The 20,000-nt window shown below is 42.7% G+C and overlaps 1 long non-coding RNA gene across 1 annotated transcript in view; it reads right to left on the bottom strand.

Annotated features, from left to right (window-relative positions):
- LOC135114714 (uncharacterized) overlaps nt 1–20,000 on the bottom strand; it is a 126,037-nt gene that overhangs the window by 6,177 nt on the left and 99,860 nt on the right. The window contains exon 3 of the long non-coding RNA XR_010275644.1: nt 17,846–17,981. This is a non-coding gene — a long non-coding RNA (uncharacterized LOC135114714). The remainder of the gene's footprint in view (nt 1–17,845; nt 17,982–20,000) is intronic.

Genomic DNA, 20,000 nt, shown 5'->3' with positions numbered 1-20,000 from the left:
GGGGAAGGAAGTGAAGGAGAGAAGGAGAGGAAAGGATGTAGTGGTTAAGGAGGAACGGAGGAAATGGAGCAATGTTTTGTGAAGGAAAGTGTATGAAAAAAATGTGCTGTAACTTTGTCCCTTGATCTCTCTCTCTCTCTCTCTCTCTCTCTCTCTCTCTCTCTCTCTCTCTCTCTCTCTCTCTCTCTCTCTCTCTCTCTCTCTCTCTCTCTCTCTCTCTCGCTCGCTCGCTCACTTTTTTTTCTTTTTACTGTCCTACTTATTCGATCTTTATGGACCAAAAGTATTCTTCTCTCTCTCTCTCTCTCTCTCTCTCTCTCTCTCTCTCTCTCTCTCTCTCTCTCTCTCTCTCTCTGCTTTCCTTAACATCATATGTCCACTACGCGAAAATAATTTAATTTCCACACAACTAAAGTCCATTACAAACAATATTTTCAGCCAGTGGCCATCTGCATATCTTCTTTTTTATACAATTTCCACGTCTATTATCCGTTTATCACCCTTACCCTCCTCCACTCTTCTCCCCGATCCTCCTCTCCCTTCCCCAAGCCCCAGCCACGGTCTCTCCCTCTCCCTCTTTCTCTTTCTCTCTCTTTTGCCCCTCCTCGCCCGTATCTCTGGCGTCCACGGAGGCATTGTAACTCCCTCTTAAGACTTGGGTAACTGTGCGCATAAGGATCTCGTTAGGAAATAATTTGTACACACACCACACCACACCACTCCCTCCCCCTCCTCCTCCTTCTTTACCTTGCCTTGCCTTACCTTGTCTATCTGTTTACCTATACTTGATTCTCAGTCTTTTTCGGTTTCTGTCCGTCTCTGTCTGTCTGTATGTCTTTTGGATGCTAGATGCTGATGATGTGTGATGTGTGATGCTAGTGTGTGTGTGTGTGTGTGTCTGTGTGGTGTTTGGTCTTTGTAGAGTTGGTAGATTTGTTTATTAATTAAAGGGAGAGTATATTTATTTGATGCTGATGAAAGTGAAACATTGGTATCGCTTGGTGATTTTCTTTTGTCATGTGACTTTTTCTTTGTCTTCATTTCCTTTTCGATTATTTTCTTTTCCTTTTCCCTTTTTTTTTTATTTCTATCTCGACTTCGAATCTTTTGACTCTTTTCTTAACTTGCAATTTTTCTCTCTTTTCCTGACTGTTTGCTTTTGAGTTTTCTTGCTCTCCTCTTTCCTCCACTCTTCCTTCCCTCTATCACTCTTCTGTTCCCCTTCCACTCTTCCCTCTCTTCACTTTTCCCTCCTTGTACCACTTCCCTCTCTTACCACTCTTACCTCCCTCCACCAGTTCTCTCTTTCCACCACTCTTCCTCACTTCAACCACTCTTCCATTCGTTCACCACTCTTCCCTTCCTGCATCACTTCCCTCTCTCCACTCTTTCCTTGCTCCACCAATCTTTCTTCCCTCCACCACTCCCCTCCTTTGCTATTCTTCTCTCCCTTTGCCACTCTTCCCTTCCCCCGCCACTCTTTCAACCATCACCTAAAACTCACGCCTTGAAATGTGAGCGAGACCACGTTGCTTTCTTCCTCCCCGCCCCTCGTCCGTCACTCCTCTGTGGGCGTGACGGGGAGCGGCGCCGGGCGGGGAGAGAGTGGTGGGGCGGGGCAGGGTGGGCGAGGTGGGCGGGGCAGTGACGCGTCCCAAGGGAATATATTATGCTAATTAGCCGCCTCATCCGTCGTGCGCCTGGCACTTCCCGCGATCAGCTGACACTGCCTGGTGCATATTACGGCTCTATTTTGTTATCGTGCAGGGGAGCGAGGGGGTGCCGCTGGGGCTTGGCGAGGGGGAGAGGGGCAGCGGCAGGAGCGAGAAGCAGATGGTTAACGCCCCCAAGAGTTCTAATTGTCCGCTAATTCTTATGATTCCTTTTGATCCTCCTGAGAGGCAGGGCGCCCAAGCCACTCCCACCCGGTACAGGGGGCACCTTTATACCTGTCGGTGCCTGGCGCGGCTGTCAGGTGCTCGGGGCGCGGTGCCGACACACTCTTTACGCGGACCTAAACTCTCCATCACATTTAGCTAACGAGGCGCCCTTTGCTCGCCTGCTGGAGGGTAGCGGCTGAAGATGTCTCGCTGCTTTTTGTATCAGTGAACGCTCTCAAGAATGTTTCTCTCACTTTTGGCATCTTTGTGTTCCTATTTACTCGCCCTTACATTCAAGGAAATAAAAGTGTGCTGGCACTTTTGCTGGGTGGTCTCTTGCCACTTTGTTTAAAATAATCCCCCGTGAGCTGTTTTCTTTGTTAATGGTCTTAGTTTTGACACATGTTGGTCTGTGATGGGTATTCGAGGCGTGGAAGTAACTGTGCTGATGACGCGGCGTGCTACATTGCTAGTTAGTATTTATCCAAACATTATTAGACTAATTCAAGTAAACGACCAAATAATAATGGCTGAACAGACTGCAAGCAAACCACCCTCGATGCTCCAGTTTTGTGACTTTACTACAACTTCATCCGCTTCAACATCATGCCAGGGATGATGTGCGGGGTCTTGGCCTCATCATTCCCACATGGCCTCATTTGCAATTTTATGGCCTCTTCGTCTGTCGCTTTTATTCCTTTACGTTCATTTCTTGATCTCAAACACTTCCCTGAACGGCTTTCTTTCTCCATCAATTATTTCTCAGCCTCTTCCTGCAGTTCGCTTCTCACTCCTTCGTCTGCATCTACATTCCACACGCCAGCAACCACACCATGTCGAATACACCGTCTCTCGTCCGATCAGTGAAGGTAAGCAACGCTGGTTCTGGTTAGTACTTGGATGGGTGACCACTGGAAACACCATTTGTTGTTGGCATCCCAAAATTTCCTTCTCTCTGCCTTTACCCATTACTGCCTCCCGTCCTACTTAGCCAACAAGACCTGAGTGCTGCTGCAGGAAGTTTATCTGTCCCATCAGTTGTTCTGAGCGAACTGTGTGGACGGGAGGGAAGGATGCGGGAAAAGAATGGAACGGAGGCAGGGAAGAGGGCGAAGAGGAAAGGATGGAAAGAGAAAGAAAGGAAAGGCACAATAAGACGACGAAAAAGGATGCTCTAAACGGGATGAGCCATTGTCTCTTTCTGGGAATATAAATGATACTTATCTCGATGTTAATTTGAACTCCAAGGATTCATAATTTTTGACTACGGCAGGAAAAATGAGCATCCATCGACCTACTTACATAAATATTCTCGTTTCGCTCTTGATAAACATATGGAAACACTTCTTGAATAATCATAATTTTTATATTTTGCTGATGGTTTGCAGTCAGATATCTTACGTCGAGAGATTCACCTACTTAACAGTGATAGATGTAATGAGTGACAAGAAAAAAAATGTGCAGCTTACACCAGGACGATGGATACTTAAAAGAAATAGTAAGGAGAGAAGTTTCCATGTGGATTGACTAGATTTTAATTAGGTTACTGAACTTCGTGAAGCAAGATAAATGCAGAGAGAGAGAGAGAGAGAGAGAGGAGAGAGAGAGAGAGAGAGAGAGAGAGAGAGAGAGAGAGAGGAGAGAGAGAGAGAGAATCATTATCAATCCTTACAAATCCACTACCAAATATAACCTTCCCCTAACTTCTCCATGAATCTCCTTCCCATCCTCTTCTTTCTTCCAACTCCTCCTCTCCCAATCCCACTTCTTTGTTATCCCACTTTTTCATTCAATAATCCGTCAACCATGAATAAAACTGCTATACAAAAACCTAGTCGGCTTTTTCTCCTGTAAACTTTTGAGTCTCATCTATATATCTTCTGTTTTTCCTTCCTCTACTACACTTCCTTCTATTTGGTGTCTGGTCAGTTAACCTTTTCCTCCGTCTGGTTCTCTGAACACCGGTCCTCCCTCTTTGTATCTTTGCTTCCTTGTTGCTTGTATGACACGTTTAAAGTTAGCATGTTCTCCTGTCTAATATTAATTTTCACCTTATTTCTAAGATTGACAGCTCTGATTCCTCCACTCTTCTTTGTTCAAATGGTAACGGATCATCTACTCAGTCTTCTTTTACACACACACACACACACACACACAGGTTATAGATGACGTGATTAATAGGTGGTAATTACAGACGGACAGCCAGACAACTAGAGAGACTCAGATATGAGAGAGAGAAGAGAGAGAGAGGAGAGAGAGAGAGGAGAGAGAGAGAGAGAGAGAGAGAGAGAAGAGAGAGAGAGAGAGAGAGAGAGAGAGAGAGAGAGAGGAGAGAGAGAGAGAGAGAGAGAGAGAGAGAGAGAGAGAGACCTCATGTTAAGCCCCTCCAACACAGATAAGAGTCTAGAAAACATCATTCTCTAGCGGTCGATTTGCTGGTGTTTGTGTCCGAGTGCCAACCGTTCCTAAGTGCCAAGAGCCGAGCCACTAATTATCCGGCACTCCAAGAAGTCCGCCCCGCCGTGATGTATGGCACTGGTGAGGGTGGTGGTGGTGGTGGTGGTGGTGATGGTGGTGCTGCTGCTACGGTACAAGCTTGGCACTGATAATGAGAGAGAGAGAGAGAGAGAGAGAGAGAGAGAGAGAGAGAGGAGAGAGAGAGAGAGAGAGAGAGAGAGAGAGAGAGAGAGAGAGAGAGAGAGAGAGAATTGTGAACTGAAATTTTTGGGAAACGTTCGGAATGTAGTGACAGTAAACACACACACACACACACACACACACACACACACACAGGGAAGGAAATAAGAGGACCGTAAAGACTCTGAATTCCTCTACGTACGTCTCATTTTTCGCGCGACACAGCAAGATATTTTGCAGCTCAGGTTACGGAACGGAAGAGTCCCGCGGAGGACAGGCTCTCACGCTCCTCTGCGGACCTCAAACACACACACATACACCACACTCTCTCTCTCTCTCTCTCTCTCTCTCTCTCTCTCTCTCTCTCTCTCTCTCTCTCTCTCTCTCTCTCTCTCTCTCTCTTTCACTCCTCGGTGTCGCGGAAAAGAAGCGCCATAATGCAGCAATTACTCGGCGAGATGAAATTAGCGTCGAGGGTAAAAGAACGCCACTTTGTCGACGCTTTACGAGGCTCCGGCTGGCAGTAGCGGCGCCCCGGCTTGGCACTGACGTATGGAGTCATAAATTACCCCGCGGCTGTCTGCTTAATATAATCCTTAATAATATTTCAGGCCAATTAGAGTATCATCAAGACACTTGGTCGTTAAATAGAGCAGGTACGAGAGTCTCACAGCGCTGCCAGAGAAGTGAGGAGAGAGAAAGAAACGGACGGCCAGCTGTGTGTTGCCTGCAGTACGACGAGGAAATGTTTCACACGGTTCCTCGGAGTTACTAATTGGTGTGGGTGACGGAGACCAGATGCCGGGCCGTGACACTAAGTCCTGCCTCACAGGGCAATTATGCGCTGCCAAGGTGCTGAGGCGGGGTTATATATATTCACTCGCTTATTTTCATGTATCGCCCCCTCACCCCCTCCCTTCCCTTCCATCTCCTTCCGTCTCCCTCTCTTCCTTTCCTCCCCTCACCTCTACTGCCACGCCTCACGCCCCCAGTGCCGCCGGCTACACCTCTAGCACTGCCGGGCGTGAAGAAGGCGAGGTTGGGAGGCGAGGTGTGAGAGGCAAGGGCGAGCTACGTGACACATGACCATCCAGAGAGGAAATATTATGCAATAAACGACGGAAACAGATGTTGTTTTTCCTCCTAGTGGTGGTGTGTCATCGCCTCTCATCTCCTCGTCTCTTCACGCGAGTTGCATCCACAAAATCCATATAAAACCGTAAAACTTCTCTCCTCTTGCCAAACAGTATCACCTCCACCATTGCTTGCTACCCAACTCTTTCTTGTATCCTTCCGCCACCCACCAGCGCCCAAGTATTTATGCAAATGTTATATAGTCGACTTTGTTTGTTGGGGAAGTGTGTGTGTGTGTGTGTGTGTGTGTGTGTGTGTGTGTGTGTGTGTGTGTGTGTGTGTGTGTGTGTGTGTGTGTGTGTGTGTGTGTGTGTGTGAATTATTATCAGACATTAGCTTCCATATTCTTCCGAGGAGAAAGAATTTGCTTTACGTCTTATAAAGATGACACGTGCATGTTTAATTGCGTGCTTACTTCTTTGTTGTTGTCATTGTTACTGTGCACGTGCCTGTTTGTGTGTGTGTGTGTGTGTGTGTGTGTGTGTGTGTGTGTGTGTGTGTGTGTGTGTGCGTGTGTGTGTGTGTGTGTGCGTGTGTGTGTGTGTGTGAGTGTGTGTGCTGGGGCAGGTGTTACTTTGATGTGTTCATTAATACCTTGTAAGATAGATTAGTAGGTTGTTTTAGTCATGTATATTATTTCATGGTTCAGAACGGCTCAGTCAGTCTCCGTAAGTACCTGGTGTATCTTGCATATAAAAAGCCTACGTAACTTGGGCATCTTAAGCGTAAACATTTCGTGCTCTAGATAAACTATAACTTTTGGATGAGACAAAACTATATTATATTTTGGTTGCCTCAGCAGTTATATTGTGTGTATATTTGTGTGTATCTCTCTATCTACTCGTATATTTTACTGAGATTTACGGGAGACTGATCAAGGACTGCAAAGAAAAAAAAGTGCCAGTTGTTGTTTTGCTCCAAAAACGTTGTACTCGTAGGTCAGTTTTATTTGTTTGTGTCTCTTTGTTTTCATGTATTATTTTTTTTTCATTCTTTAATTAATTTATTTTGCTTGTGACGGAGACCAGATGCCGGGTCTTTTTATTTTATATACGTATGTATTAGACAAAAAACATAAGAAAAAAAACATAAAATCTTTACTTAGTATTCTTTTTTGTTTCTTTCTACAAATAAACTCGTATCTACAATACAACCAATAATGAAGACACAGTTTCCTAAAGTTTCCTTACTCGCCATCAAGACACAGGCGTCATTTCAAAAGCTTTATGTACACTCTCGCACATACAAAAAAGAAAACTCGCCAAATTTTGTAAGCGCTGCGAATCCTGAGATAAACGAACGAAGAACTTTCAAATAACTTTCCCTGCGTGGAGATCTTACGGCTACATTTCAATACAGTTTATTGAAGTATACATAATTACTACAGCCATACACATCATATTCCAGCGTCATAGTTCCAAGGTGCTTCATCACAACAGGCCGTACCAGTCATTCCGAGGTGAATACTAAATAACGAATCACCCATCATAGCAAAACATCTAAGAACTTTTAGGTGTGTATATATTATGAAAGCCTTTTATCTCCCAGGCTTGAGTGAATGCGACACGACAGAAAGAACAGGCTCGTAGTGCTTCCTCATACTCAGTTAATTTATCACTCCTACCTTCTAATTAACTTGTCCCTTTCTGTGCTATTACGTTCCCTCCTCGCAATCTTATGTGTCTCTTCTTGTAGGCCAAATTTCTCGCATTGGACACACTTAGTTTGAAATGAAACTCTCCCGGTGAAATTCTGAAGTCTCTAATCTTAAACGTTTCGGCGTCTGATATACGTAGACTTCTCATAACATTCTCTGATGGAAGGCACTGGAGTTTTCAAGGGTGTTTTCATGAAGCTAATAATAGGAGAAAAATGCAGATCAACTAATCGTCTCTGTGGCTTTTTAAAACAACCATGATGAGAGAGCAATGCGTTTAAGAATAAGGAACCGTGAGACAGTAAAGGAATGAAGAAAAGAAAGAGTGGTGGAGTAGTCGAACAGCATCATAAGACAAACAGGTACAGAAACAGATAAGCAACAAAGCAAGCTAACAGGTAGAAGGAAGAGACAGGGTAGCATGCATGAAGACACGTGGGTAAGACAGACAGACAGACCGGCAGACAGACAGGATGGCAGCCACGTAGCGATGCCGGAAGACGTGACGGGTAGACTGCCAAATATAAACAAACGTGCGTGCGTATATAACATTCATACATACGTTCATATATACATACATACATACAGACAGACAGACAGACACACATACGCGCACATGCTTATTTATTCATACAGTATTAAAAACAGACAGACAGACAGACGGATAGACAGTCGGACCGAGAGAGCAAAAACAACATACCTCATCTCATTCATTCACCGATCCACCCACTCATCCACACCCATATCTCACCCATACACCCAGCCATCACCCCACAACCAACCCCCCCCACCCAGACCCAAACCACACCTACCCACGCCCACACCCAGACAGAATAATAAGGAACATAATATAAAGTAAACACGTAAAGCAAGTACATTCATAAAGAAAACACGTGCTTCATACAGTTTTCACTAATATTTCAACCATTTAGTTATTATTTCGGCGACAGTAGCTTGCATGGTTTAGTGTGGTGGTCTGGGTACTGGTCGGAGTAGTGGTGGTGGTAGTAACAGCAAAGAAGGGTAGGTAACCAAGCCCTCCTCACCCAGCCAACCCTGAGCCTCATTACAATCCATCCCGTCAGTCATAAATCGCGCCACCTCCCCAGCCACTACTCGTCCCTGCCTCCCATCGCGCCGCCCCGCACCCGAGCCCAACCTGAATCACTGAAATACTCGCCTCGCCACTTGGGAGCAATATTACGATCAGTTAATCCTTCTGTACACGACAAATATGACTAAACGCACCGGTCTCCATTATAGAAACAAAGTAGGTAATGTTAACTTGAATCTGTGTGACGCTAAGTACGAAAGGGTGCCGCGTAAAAGTCTCCCCCGTGAAGCATGAGAGAAAACGGGTCCCCGCGCCAGGTCTTCAAAGAGAGTGGGGTCGTCTCGTCGCCTGTGAAATATAATTGTGTTTGGTCGCATCTGTCACTTGGACGATTTGTCACCTAAACTAAAGCCAGAGCCACTTCTTGTCATCGGGACGTGCTTTAAGTGTTGACGGGGAGGAAGGGAGGGCAGGGTGGGGGGTGTGCCAAGTGTCGGTGTCTTTAGAGGCGAGAGGCCCATCTTGGTGACACGGAGACGCACCCTTGTGGTTCCTCTGACGAGCATGGGGCACAGGAGAGGGGGGGCTTTACTGGGTGCGTGTCGGGAGTTATGCAAATGTTTGTCTTGAAGTGCAGCGAGAAATTAGTGAAGAATTGGTGTGTGTGTGTGTGTGTGTGTGTGTGTGTGTGTGTGTGTGTGTGTGTGTGTGTGTGTGTGTGTGTGTGTGTGTGTGTGTGTGTGTGTGTGTGTGTCGCCACCCACAGGATGCTAAGTAATATTTATTGGTGTACTCGTTGTGTGTGTGTGTGTGTGTGTGTGTGTGTGTGTGTGTGTGTGTGTGTGAAAATTAACTTCACTTTATAAATTACAAGAAAATATTATTATTTTTTATCAGTGTGCAAGAATATCTCCACAGCCTTTATGTTTACCTTGTGTTCGTCGCTGTTTTTGCATTAGATTCTTGTACATATCAACGTTTTAACATGGGAATAATTGTATGTTATTAGCAAAAAGAAGAGCGACAGGTTGACATAAGTACATTGGCCTGTGTGCTATTAAATGTAGTCTCCTGTAGACGATGAAGACCCAGGACTGTAGGTAGATAATTGAACACGTGTCTTTCATCAGACATTGCACCTTCGCCTCCACAGTTTTTGCCAGACTAAACAGGACACCCAAACGTTTTTGGTTTCATAGGCCAATTTTTCGTTAAATTATGACTTACTGTGGCCTGCGTGATGGACACGACACCGTACTGTTAGCTTCCAACATTAACAAAGAAATTTCTATCTTCTCGAGGAGAACAGTGAGGGAAAATCAAGAAATGCATCACTGTTCAATTCGTCCATGAACAACCACGCGAGAGTAAGCTGCCCAACACACCATGCTCAAGTAAACTTCCTTCCAGGCAATACAGACGCAAACGGAGGCGATCTCATACACACTGCCATCATCTTCTCATTATGCCAAAACATTCTCTAGCAACATCATCCTGTTAGAAAGTTATGGTCTGAACCAAAGCTTAGAAAACAGATACAATGATCATAATGGGGATTTATGTTTATAAGATCAACTAAGAATCCAATAAATCCCCAATGATTTTTCTCGTACTTCCCGAATAGTTTATAATCCTCTACAAGTTATCTTTCATCTTAATTACATTTGCATCACGTGTCACAGGGAAAGGGCAACATCATGGGACACCAAAAAGGCATGAATCTACTGTTTATATCCGCGCTGACATATGTTGTGTCTTTATTCTTGGCCAAATATGAGTAATCTTGGGCTCCCTTGTAAGAAAAAAAGATGGGTAAGAATACGTCACACACTGCAGGAAGCGCTATGAACCTACTAATCAGCCCGACGTGACACAAGTACAGATCACAGTAATAAACTCTTGGGAGAGACTTTGCCACAGTACAGCTACTTTCATACTCTTTATTAAATATCAAAAAGAGCACTAATAAAGGGATATTCCTTAAGAAAATAACAGACTATCCACATGAATGACCAAGTGCAGGAACCCTCAGCCAAAGAGCCCAAGAACTGCCCGCCTCGTGTTCTCCCGCGCATTATGAGAAATTCAAAACGCATGAGACTGCATTTTCTCGTTTCTAAGTTAAGGGAAGTTGAAAAAAGAAATAATACGTGGTAGTAAGTTTAAAAGACCTCCTCACAGTGTGCCGGGATGGGATCAGCCTTCATGATTTGCTTGAAGGAGTACTACTATTACTACTACTACTACTACTACTATTACTACTACTACTACTACTTCTACTACTACTACTGCTGCTGCTGCTTCACTGGTATCTAGACGTTAATAAAAAACTAGCTGTTGTATTGCCGTAAGTATAATCTGAGGTTGTTGAAGTTGTACAGTACTCACACCTACTCAAAACGTGATTACTTGTTTTTTTGTTTTGTTCTTTTTTCCTGCTCCAAGCATCACAGTGTTCTTTTCTGATCTTTCCTCTCTGCTTAAATTCCCCGGAGTTCATGAAAAAACACAATCAAACCGGAAAACGAGAATGAAACCCACACCAGAGCAATTTAGAGGATCGACTGAACAATTATCTCTATTACGACTGATGAAATTTATCGTCACGGGATGTATATTTTGAATTTCCGGTTGGTAGTAAAGGCGAATCTAATCTCACTCCCCTCCTACTTTTGTCCCAACAGTTGAAAAAAAAAAAAATCTGAAAAGCCTCTCGCGTGATAGAGCACGTTTCTCAACCAATCGATTCCTTTCAAGGTAAATAACAGGGAAGTCGATCGCCTTTCCCCGCTGCGTGTCAGAATGCTGGTGGTTGGAGGGCGGCGCGGCGGTGAGTGATGGGCGCTCAGTTGCTGCTAATGACGAGTCTGAACTGCTCGGTGGAGAAATAAGATTGAATCGTGGAGGTACTTGTGATTAGTGCGTAGGAATTATTTTTGCTATACCACTAATTTTTTTTTCCCCGTTTACAATACTTATTTTCATATCAGCATTTTTTTTTTGTACGGATTCAAGTGCGCAATTCTAGATGACTTCTTCATTTTCTATGCGAAATTAATCTATAATTTTTTCAGTAAGTTATTTTTAGTGCTACCATTGCTGCTGTTACTACTACTGCTACTGCTGCTGCTGCTGCTGCTGCTACTACTACTACGACTACTACTACTACTACTGCTACTATTACTACGTACTACAACTACTGTTATTATTACCACAACTATTACTGCTACTGCTACTACTGCTACTACTACTACTACTACTACTACTACTACTACCACTACTACTAAAACTACTACTACTACTACTACTACTACTACTACTACTGCTACTACTACGACTACTACTACTACTACGTACTACTACTACTACTACTACTACTACTACTACTACTACTACTACTACTACTACCACACCTCCTCGACCATGAATCTGACTGCATGGAGTTTATGAGAAGCGAAAAAAAAAAAAAAAACATCAATATCACGAAGACTATGGCGATGAGTGAAATGAGGCATAATAATCTTCTATAAATGATATAATAGGCAAGAAACATTATGAAAAAAAAAAAAAACACCGTATAGACGCAATAGAAGAATCTTTGCTACTTCTAGACATTGACACAAGAACCCTAGAATAAAAAAAGAAAAGAAATGGTCCCTTACAAACGCATTACCGTCATTTCCCCTGGTTTCCTAGCAGCAAACGGGCGTGGCGAAGTGGAAGATAATACGGCGTACATTCCGTCAGATTTATGTTGAGGTAATATAGATCATTCTAATTACAATAATCCGAGGTGACCGTGGCGCGACCTGCGGGGTGAGCCGGAGCTACGACTGTGCCTCCTCCCACTCGCTTCTGTCAAGTTTATGGGGCGCGGGAAGATCCTACAGCATTATCCTCTTCGATTTTATTATTACTTGAAAATTTACAGGCCCCAGATGCCTATAATTCGCGGCTTATTGCGTGCTTTCCCTCTTCGTCTCATCCATTTCCCCTTGATAAATCGCCCCGCGGGACAAACACAATAAATAAGATGTATACTCGTATATTTACCTCACGAGTTTCCGATTAATTAAGGGAAAGCCGTGTGTTTGCCAGATAATTAAAATCTGGTTTATTGAGCGTTTGAATCCTGTTTGTAAACTTTTAGGGAGAAATAATACGTGAATAAGGTAGAATTTATTGGCATGCAAAATAAGTTTATTCTTGTGTACGAGTATGTAAGAAAATATATCAAAGTTTTAAAAATCCAAGAGTTTATTACAGGATTTCATCTTGCTTGTATACTTTTACGTGGAAATAATACGTGAAAAGAGACAAGAATTAATAGCCCTGCAAAATATGTCCAGTCTTGTGCATGTAAGGAAATACATCAACGCCGAAAAGGCCACGAATTTATTATTTTATGTGTGTACCTTTAGGTGGAAATAATAAGTGAAAAAAGACAAAAATTAATAGCCATGCAAAAGTAAATAGAATATTGTGTATGTAAGGGAATATATCACTGCCAAAGAAACGCATTGAGTTTATTGAAAAATTTATTCTTACCTGTATACTTTAAGTGGAAATAACACGTGAAGAGACAAGAATTAATAGCCGGGCAAAGTAAGTTTAGTCTTGTGTATGTAATGAAATATATCAACGCCAAAAAAAGTCGAAGAGTTTATTGAGCAATTTATTCTTACTTGTATACATTTAGGTGGAAGTAATATGCAAATAAGGTTAAATTTACAGCCATGCAAACGTTATATCCTGTAAGGAAGTATGTCAAAGCCACGAGTCCAGAGGAGGGCTCTGATCTGAGTCAAGTTGGAACGTAAATGTATCTTGTAGAAAAAAAAAAAAAATACAAACGATGAAAATAATGAAAATAAATTAGGTTGATAAATTGAAAGAATATGTATACAAGTAGATAAAAAATGAATACATGGCAAGATAGATACACGAATGAACGAGCGAGATAGTGAAAGAATGAATGAATAAATGAATAAATGAATGAATGTATGAATAAAAAAAATGTAATGTTGCTTTTTTAAAACTTGGCTGATGTGTAAACAAAAAGAAGAAAATATTCATTACAAGTATCATGATTGTGTTCTTAAACCATGTGATAAACCTTTCAACAGCAACGATAACATCTGGTAAGTGCTTTCAACTGTCACATCCCCAGTTCTTCTTGGTCATTCTCGAGGTCTAAATATAATACAGTTCATTATTCCGTTCATCATTTACTAAGTGAGAGCGAGTGACAAATTAGTGGATTTGTTCTCCTCCTATTTCTGTACTCTTGGCATTAAATAAGTACTGTTAGTAACTAAAAGACAGATGAGTGCTTGCCATACTTATTACAAAAATCACTTTTTTTTTTTTTCTATCTCGATCTCTTGCTTCATTCTTACTTCAAGTTTCCCTCGCTGATTCAAAGCGTCATAGTGATAAATTTAGGGATATGGATGATAGATAGGTATAGGCATATATATTTTAAGCTTCCCTTATATTTTCTTATATTCTCGTGGAAATAGTTAAGTGCATAGATGGACATTCCAGAGGTACTCGTATGCAGTGAAAGACATAAGTTTGATTTCACTGTAAATTTATTCAGGATATTCGATTGATTCTCTTAGATTACCTTGTGCAATATATTATGTGTAATCATTATTGACCTTCACAAGCAGCAGTAAGATTTCAAGGTCAGCAGAGGAGTGTGATACCTCGAGTCAGATTAATCACAGATATCACAACTTCCAACGTCTACTGTAAGTCATTGAGCAAGAAAGAATGAGATTATATATCCAAGGGAAGAAAATAAAAGAAAAGATCTTCTATATTTGGCCATGAACTTTTCTCTCTAAAGATAAAGCTGCAGCTGATATGAATTAATTAATACATCTGAGTGGAAATACATCAATATCAGGGCATCAGGTACCACGGTGGAGATACGGTTGTTGTTGTTGTTGTTTTCTTCTTCGTCTTCTTTTTCTTCTTGTTCTTGTTTTTTGTCTTTTTTTCTTTTTGTTCTTGTTCTTGTTCTTCTTTTTCTTCTTGTTATTGTTCTTTGTTTTCTTTTTCTTCTTGTTCTTGTTCTTTCTGCCGTCGTCGTCGTCATCTTCATTATTATCGGGATCGTCGTCGTTGTTGTTGGTGATGGTCTTGCTGTTGTCGTTGTTACAAGTAAGTGATGCGAGTATTTTAAAACTCCAAAAGCTCTCACGCGGTCCTGCACCACTCATCTCGAAGCAACCATTACATTACATGAGGTAGAAGAGAAAGAATGACGCCTTCCACTGACCTCACTACCCACCTCCCCATTCTCCACCTTCACCCCTCGGCCGGCCAGCGCACCGAGCCTCTCTAATGACAAAGGACAGCCAACTTCTGTAACAGACGCGTGAGAAATCTCGGATAGGATGTCTCGCGGCGAGGCGCGGAGTGAATCTGAGCGGAAGGCGCAGAGTAATGGCCGTGGTAATGGTAGTGGTTAAGTGGATTACGCAGTATGATTTAAGATGACCGTAGAATTACACTTGAGATTGCCTTATGGACAGACACGACAGGCAGCGAGGCGAGGTGAGACCGCGCCCCACCCAGCCCCGCCCAGCCCAGCCCATCCCCTCCCTCACTCAGCAGTGTGGCGGAGGGCGGGGTGGCTTTGACAAAGATGACATGTACTGTTAACCCTCTGACTGATAACGACAGTATGACACTTGTTCCTTGATTTGAGTAACCCTGAACGATTTTACCGAATAACATAAAGCTGCAACTCTATCACTTCTTTTGCTGTATCTGTTGTGTTTGTATGTTTAAGTATAAATTTGCACCCACTATTTCATTTGAGTACTATCAATAGTAGTAAAAGTGTGAAGTATTGTACAGCACATGAAGGACACAGGAATAACTCAGCGTGTAACAGAAGCAGATCTTTCCAATGATTAACATAGACCAGGTGTGTGAGAACTGCCACAGGTCGATCTTAGACTGTAGAGAAAGAGGGCAAGAAGTCAAGAAAAAGTATAAGTACACATTAATGCCAGATGCAGTGTAGTAAGTTGTGTGTGTGTGTGTGTGTGTGTGTGTGTGTGTGTGTGTGTGTGTGTGTGTGTGTGTGTGTGTGTGTGTGTGTGTCTTTACCTTATTTTTACTTATTCCCTTTACACTTTCCCTCTCCGTTACGTTATCCACGCATGTCTCTATCTATGGACATGAACATCTCCATACACTTCCATCTTTCATTCCTGTCTTAATTGTGATCTATTGCTTTCCCACTCCTCTCTGCTTCCATCACATGCTACTTCAGTAATTAGGTACTTGCCTTACTACCCTTCTTTCCGTGCGTCCCTTTCCCTCCTCCCTCCCTCTAAAACACAACTCGCTAACTCACTGGCAACATCCTTTCCTGTCACATGGTAAGCCGAGGCTAGTCCATACTTAGATGTAAAAGTTTTCACTGATAAACTAGCAGCCGATTTCCCACTCGAGCAAGAACATAAAATGTGTGAAATTACAGGGCTTTACCAATAGGCTGGACCATAATATGAGCTCTAATTCCGCACTCCTCCCCTCCCCAAGGGTAATTGTTCATAATGACGCGTCCGGCAAGTGACCTTCAAGAACGTGAGGGAATTATACATCCCACATATTGATTTCTTAAGCACTACATCTTCATTTTTTCGAGAGAAAGCGTGATTGTAAGCCGAGCCAAGGTGCAGTATACCAGGGACACTTACCCTATATATCAAGTGGTGCCACTGCATGTCCAGAAACTTGCGTGTCGCGCTGAGAGGATGGGGAAGGGGAGCCGGTCAAGGAAATAAAGACTGGTATTGCATTTTCAAGTGTTTCAATGTCTGGTCTCTACTTTCAACTGGTTCTAGTGGACGTTATTGGAGTTTCCAAGTGTTTCTATAATTCTAGTTTAGCAAGAACCCTATATTATGAATGGGAAAGCCATTCCATAAGGACGTGATTAATCGCTTCTCTGGCCTTTGAAAATAGTCCTTATGAGTACCTTAACCGTTCAAAATAGGAACAGTGAAGGACACACACACACACACACACACACACACACACACACACACACACACACACACACCACTAACATAGCAAATATACGATCAAAAGATGGTGGTGATTGTTAAGTGATACAGATGCCAATCGTAGTGTTTTTCCTTGCAATACTACCATCATGTTACAGCGAGCAAAGTAGATGAAACATTTCCCCTTTTTTATTCTACTATCTTTGCAACGCTCCACTGGGTCTCAGTTCTCACTTGCCCACTGTCGCCTTCCAGCAATTTCCCTTGACAAATCGTTGACAAGAACCAGACCTGTGATGACCGTGTACAGCCTGAATCAATCTGCCGGTGTCAGCCAACCCGCCACTGACCACCTCATTGCGGGGCTGCACACCATAAAGCAGCAATCACACAGGTATCTGATGACCGAGTTCTAACAATCTTCACAAGTCGCCCAATAAACGTAGTAGTTGGCTGCGTGAAAGTGGTAGTAGCAGGCTAAGGGACTGCACAGCTCTCGTGTCGGGGATCAGCTGTAATGGTGGTTTAACACAGCATTTACTGGTGTACTAAGAAAACAAAGCAGCTGTCAATGCACGTGTCGTTCATTCATTGAGTGTTGTTGCCTTGCACTGGAGTAATGTGTTATCTGTTCGGCTATCTTTAGGTGATTTATTTATTTTTTTTAGCGGTATGGTGACTGTGTGTGGCAAGGTGTCTAGAGGGAATATCTTCAAACGAGCGTTATTTTACACTTTTCTCGTGTAAGATACACTTGTAACAGTGCACACAACCAACAGAAACGGTGATATAAGGGACAACAGCACTGTACCCCTGCCACAGACGAATCACAACTGCTGCAAAGGGAAAAGCTGTCTGTCTGAACTTCTACAAAACACAACCAACAGAAACGGTGATATAATCATACGTATTTTGTGTTGTTTTCAAGTTGAAGCTCCGTAAAAACAGCTTTTTTCCCTTAAATTATTTTCTTACATTGCAATGAGTTTGAAGCAAAGTGTCTTGGTGTGACAGTTTTACCGATGATCTGTAAGAGATTTGGCTATGATGTTAATGTACGTTTATATTCTACGGGCAAAATGAATTCCACAGAACGCCTTGTCACCATGAATACTACTAGTATTTTGTAGTTTTTTTTAACGATCACATGTCTTTTATTCAACGTTCACAAATTCTATTTTTCTCTTTTGATAAACCCTTACATTTCTATACGATTAAAAAGATAAACATTCTTATATCCTTTTTCCATTTGTTACTATTATTTCATTTCCAACACATGAGCAATCAACATCGTAACTAGTAATTGTCTTACTTTCTCTATCACTGCTACACGAAAATATTAATGCTAACAAGTCATACTATCACAGTATAAGTTGCCGCAAAGAGAGAGAGAGAGAGAAAACCCCTGATCTTTGATATTACATGTAAAGAAACCGAAATCTAGTCTGACCTTGTGGGAGAGCCGAGGAAGCATCGTGAAGGCGGCGGCAGTTATCAGGCGTGGCGGGCAACACCAGCAGGAGGAGGGGGTCAAGACATCCAGCAGGGAGCCTTCATCTCCGCCAGTCAGCAAGGCAGGTGACGGCCTTGTGACGGCAGAGAAAAAAAGTAATTAATTATGTTATTTCAGAAGCTACACACACACACAAACGCACACACACACACACATACACACACACACACACACACACACACACACACACACACACACACACACACACACACACACACACACACAGAGAGAGAGAGAGAGAGAGAGAGAGAGAGAGAGAGAGAGAGAGAGAGAGAGAGAGAGAGAGAGAGAGAGAGAGAGAGAGAGAGAGAGAGAGAGAGAGAGAGAGAGAGAGAGAGAGAGAGAGAGAGAGAGAGAGAGAGAGAGAGAGAGAGAGAGAGAGAGAGAGAGAGAGAGAGAGAGAGAGAGAGAGAGAGAGAGAGAGAGAGAGAGAGAGAGAGAGAGAGAGAGAGAGAGAGAGAGAGAGAGAGAGAGAGAGAGAGAGAGAGAGAGAATAATCATAACAAATTAGTACTATATTGTTGCAAAATAGGTTAACATTTTCCGTAATAACTTTTTAATCTATTTCCAACTTTTTTGCATTTAGCTTTCAAAGTTCTTCGAAATTTGAATACGAAAGTTGACATTCATCTCTCTCTCTCTCTCTCTCTCCTCTCCTCTCTCTCTCTCTCTCTCTCTCTCTCTCTCTCTCTCTCTCTCTCTCTCTCTCGTCGTCTAACAGGTCTTCACATAACTTTTCCAACTTTCTTTAAATTAATTTCCACACGCCTTCCGGTGTACATAATTTACTAACAGATGAGCGCCATCTCTGCCTGTCAGCCTCACCTCTCCTTTACAAGGCTCAGGTGTGGGAGGCTACTGGTGACATTCCCTATTTTGTTCCTCAGTTATTGTCTCTTCGCCAGTATCTCCACGACAACTTAAGCCTTGACAACAACAACAACAACAAGTACAAGTACTACTACTACTACTACTACTTTTATCATCACCACCATCACTACTGCTACTACGACGACGAAGACGAGGAAGAAATAACAGTAAAAAAGATCAGCACTATCATCATTATCATCATCAACAACAACAGTAATGTCGTGGCGTTGGAAAATAGCGCGACGTGGCACTGCCCTGTAACCTAGCCACTATCTCCTTTGCCTTGCCTTCCTACGCTACCCACTGAATCCCACTCAAAAATGCATCACTCCTGGGCCATAGAGTATTCTTCAACTAACTTTTTTGTGGCCACGAATTAAATTGTCGTAGTGAAAATGCTGTGTAAATATCTACCCATCATTGTAGCTTACTAGGATTGAATTATTAAAGCCATTGGCGTAAGAGAAACTAGTCGCTTGAATGTGTTTAGCAATTTCTGAAACGTAAGAGAAATGCCAACAGTTCATGTGAGGCATTTTTTCGTGAACCCAAACGGTCTGAAGGAATAAAATATAAAACTCTTAGGCGAAGTGATTTTTTTTCAGCGGGTAACATTGCATGAGTTTGACAAAGTTAGCCACGATAGGACACGCACGTTTTCTATATTTCACTCTTTTGCCGCGGTAACCCGTCAAAATAAATAATTCACATTTTGAACCATGAATAAATCCCACTCTTACCTCAAGACGGTTAAGGGCACGTGAATATATGTTAGTCAGTAGTTTGCCATTTATAAAACATTCACGTTCACTGACAGTCAGACATGGACGAGAATATAATGAAGGTGCTGATACAAAAAGTTTGGGTCAGCTGTCACATGTTGGTCTCTGAGGCTCGTGATAAATTTACGGAATATTGAAATGTCGAGGTTTCTTGTTCTTTAGTCACCTCATTGGCTCTGTAGGATACGTGGCGAGGCTGGTACAGGTGGGCGTTGATGCACCAAGCTTTGAAGAAGGCGAGGGTTACGAGTACGTGATGGTAAATATTAAGAGATGCAACAATGGACTGATAAAGTAAAGGAGGAGAAGAAGGAGGAGGGAGGAGGGAGGAGGAGGTGGTGGTGGTGGTTGGAATGAAGTGGTGTGGGAGGAGATAGAAGGTGTGGTGGAGTAGGAGGAGATGGAGGAGGAGAGGACACGAAGGTAAGGAGGAGGAGGAG

Source organism: Scylla paramamosain, chromosome 2, assembly GCF_035594125.1.
Source record: "Scylla paramamosain isolate STU-SP2022 chromosome 2, ASM3559412v1, whole genome shotgun sequence".
Lineage (NCBI taxonomy): Eukaryota > Metazoa > Arthropoda > Malacostraca > Decapoda > Portunidae > Scylla > Scylla paramamosain.
This window is presented reverse-complemented; position numbering and strand designations above follow the sequence as displayed.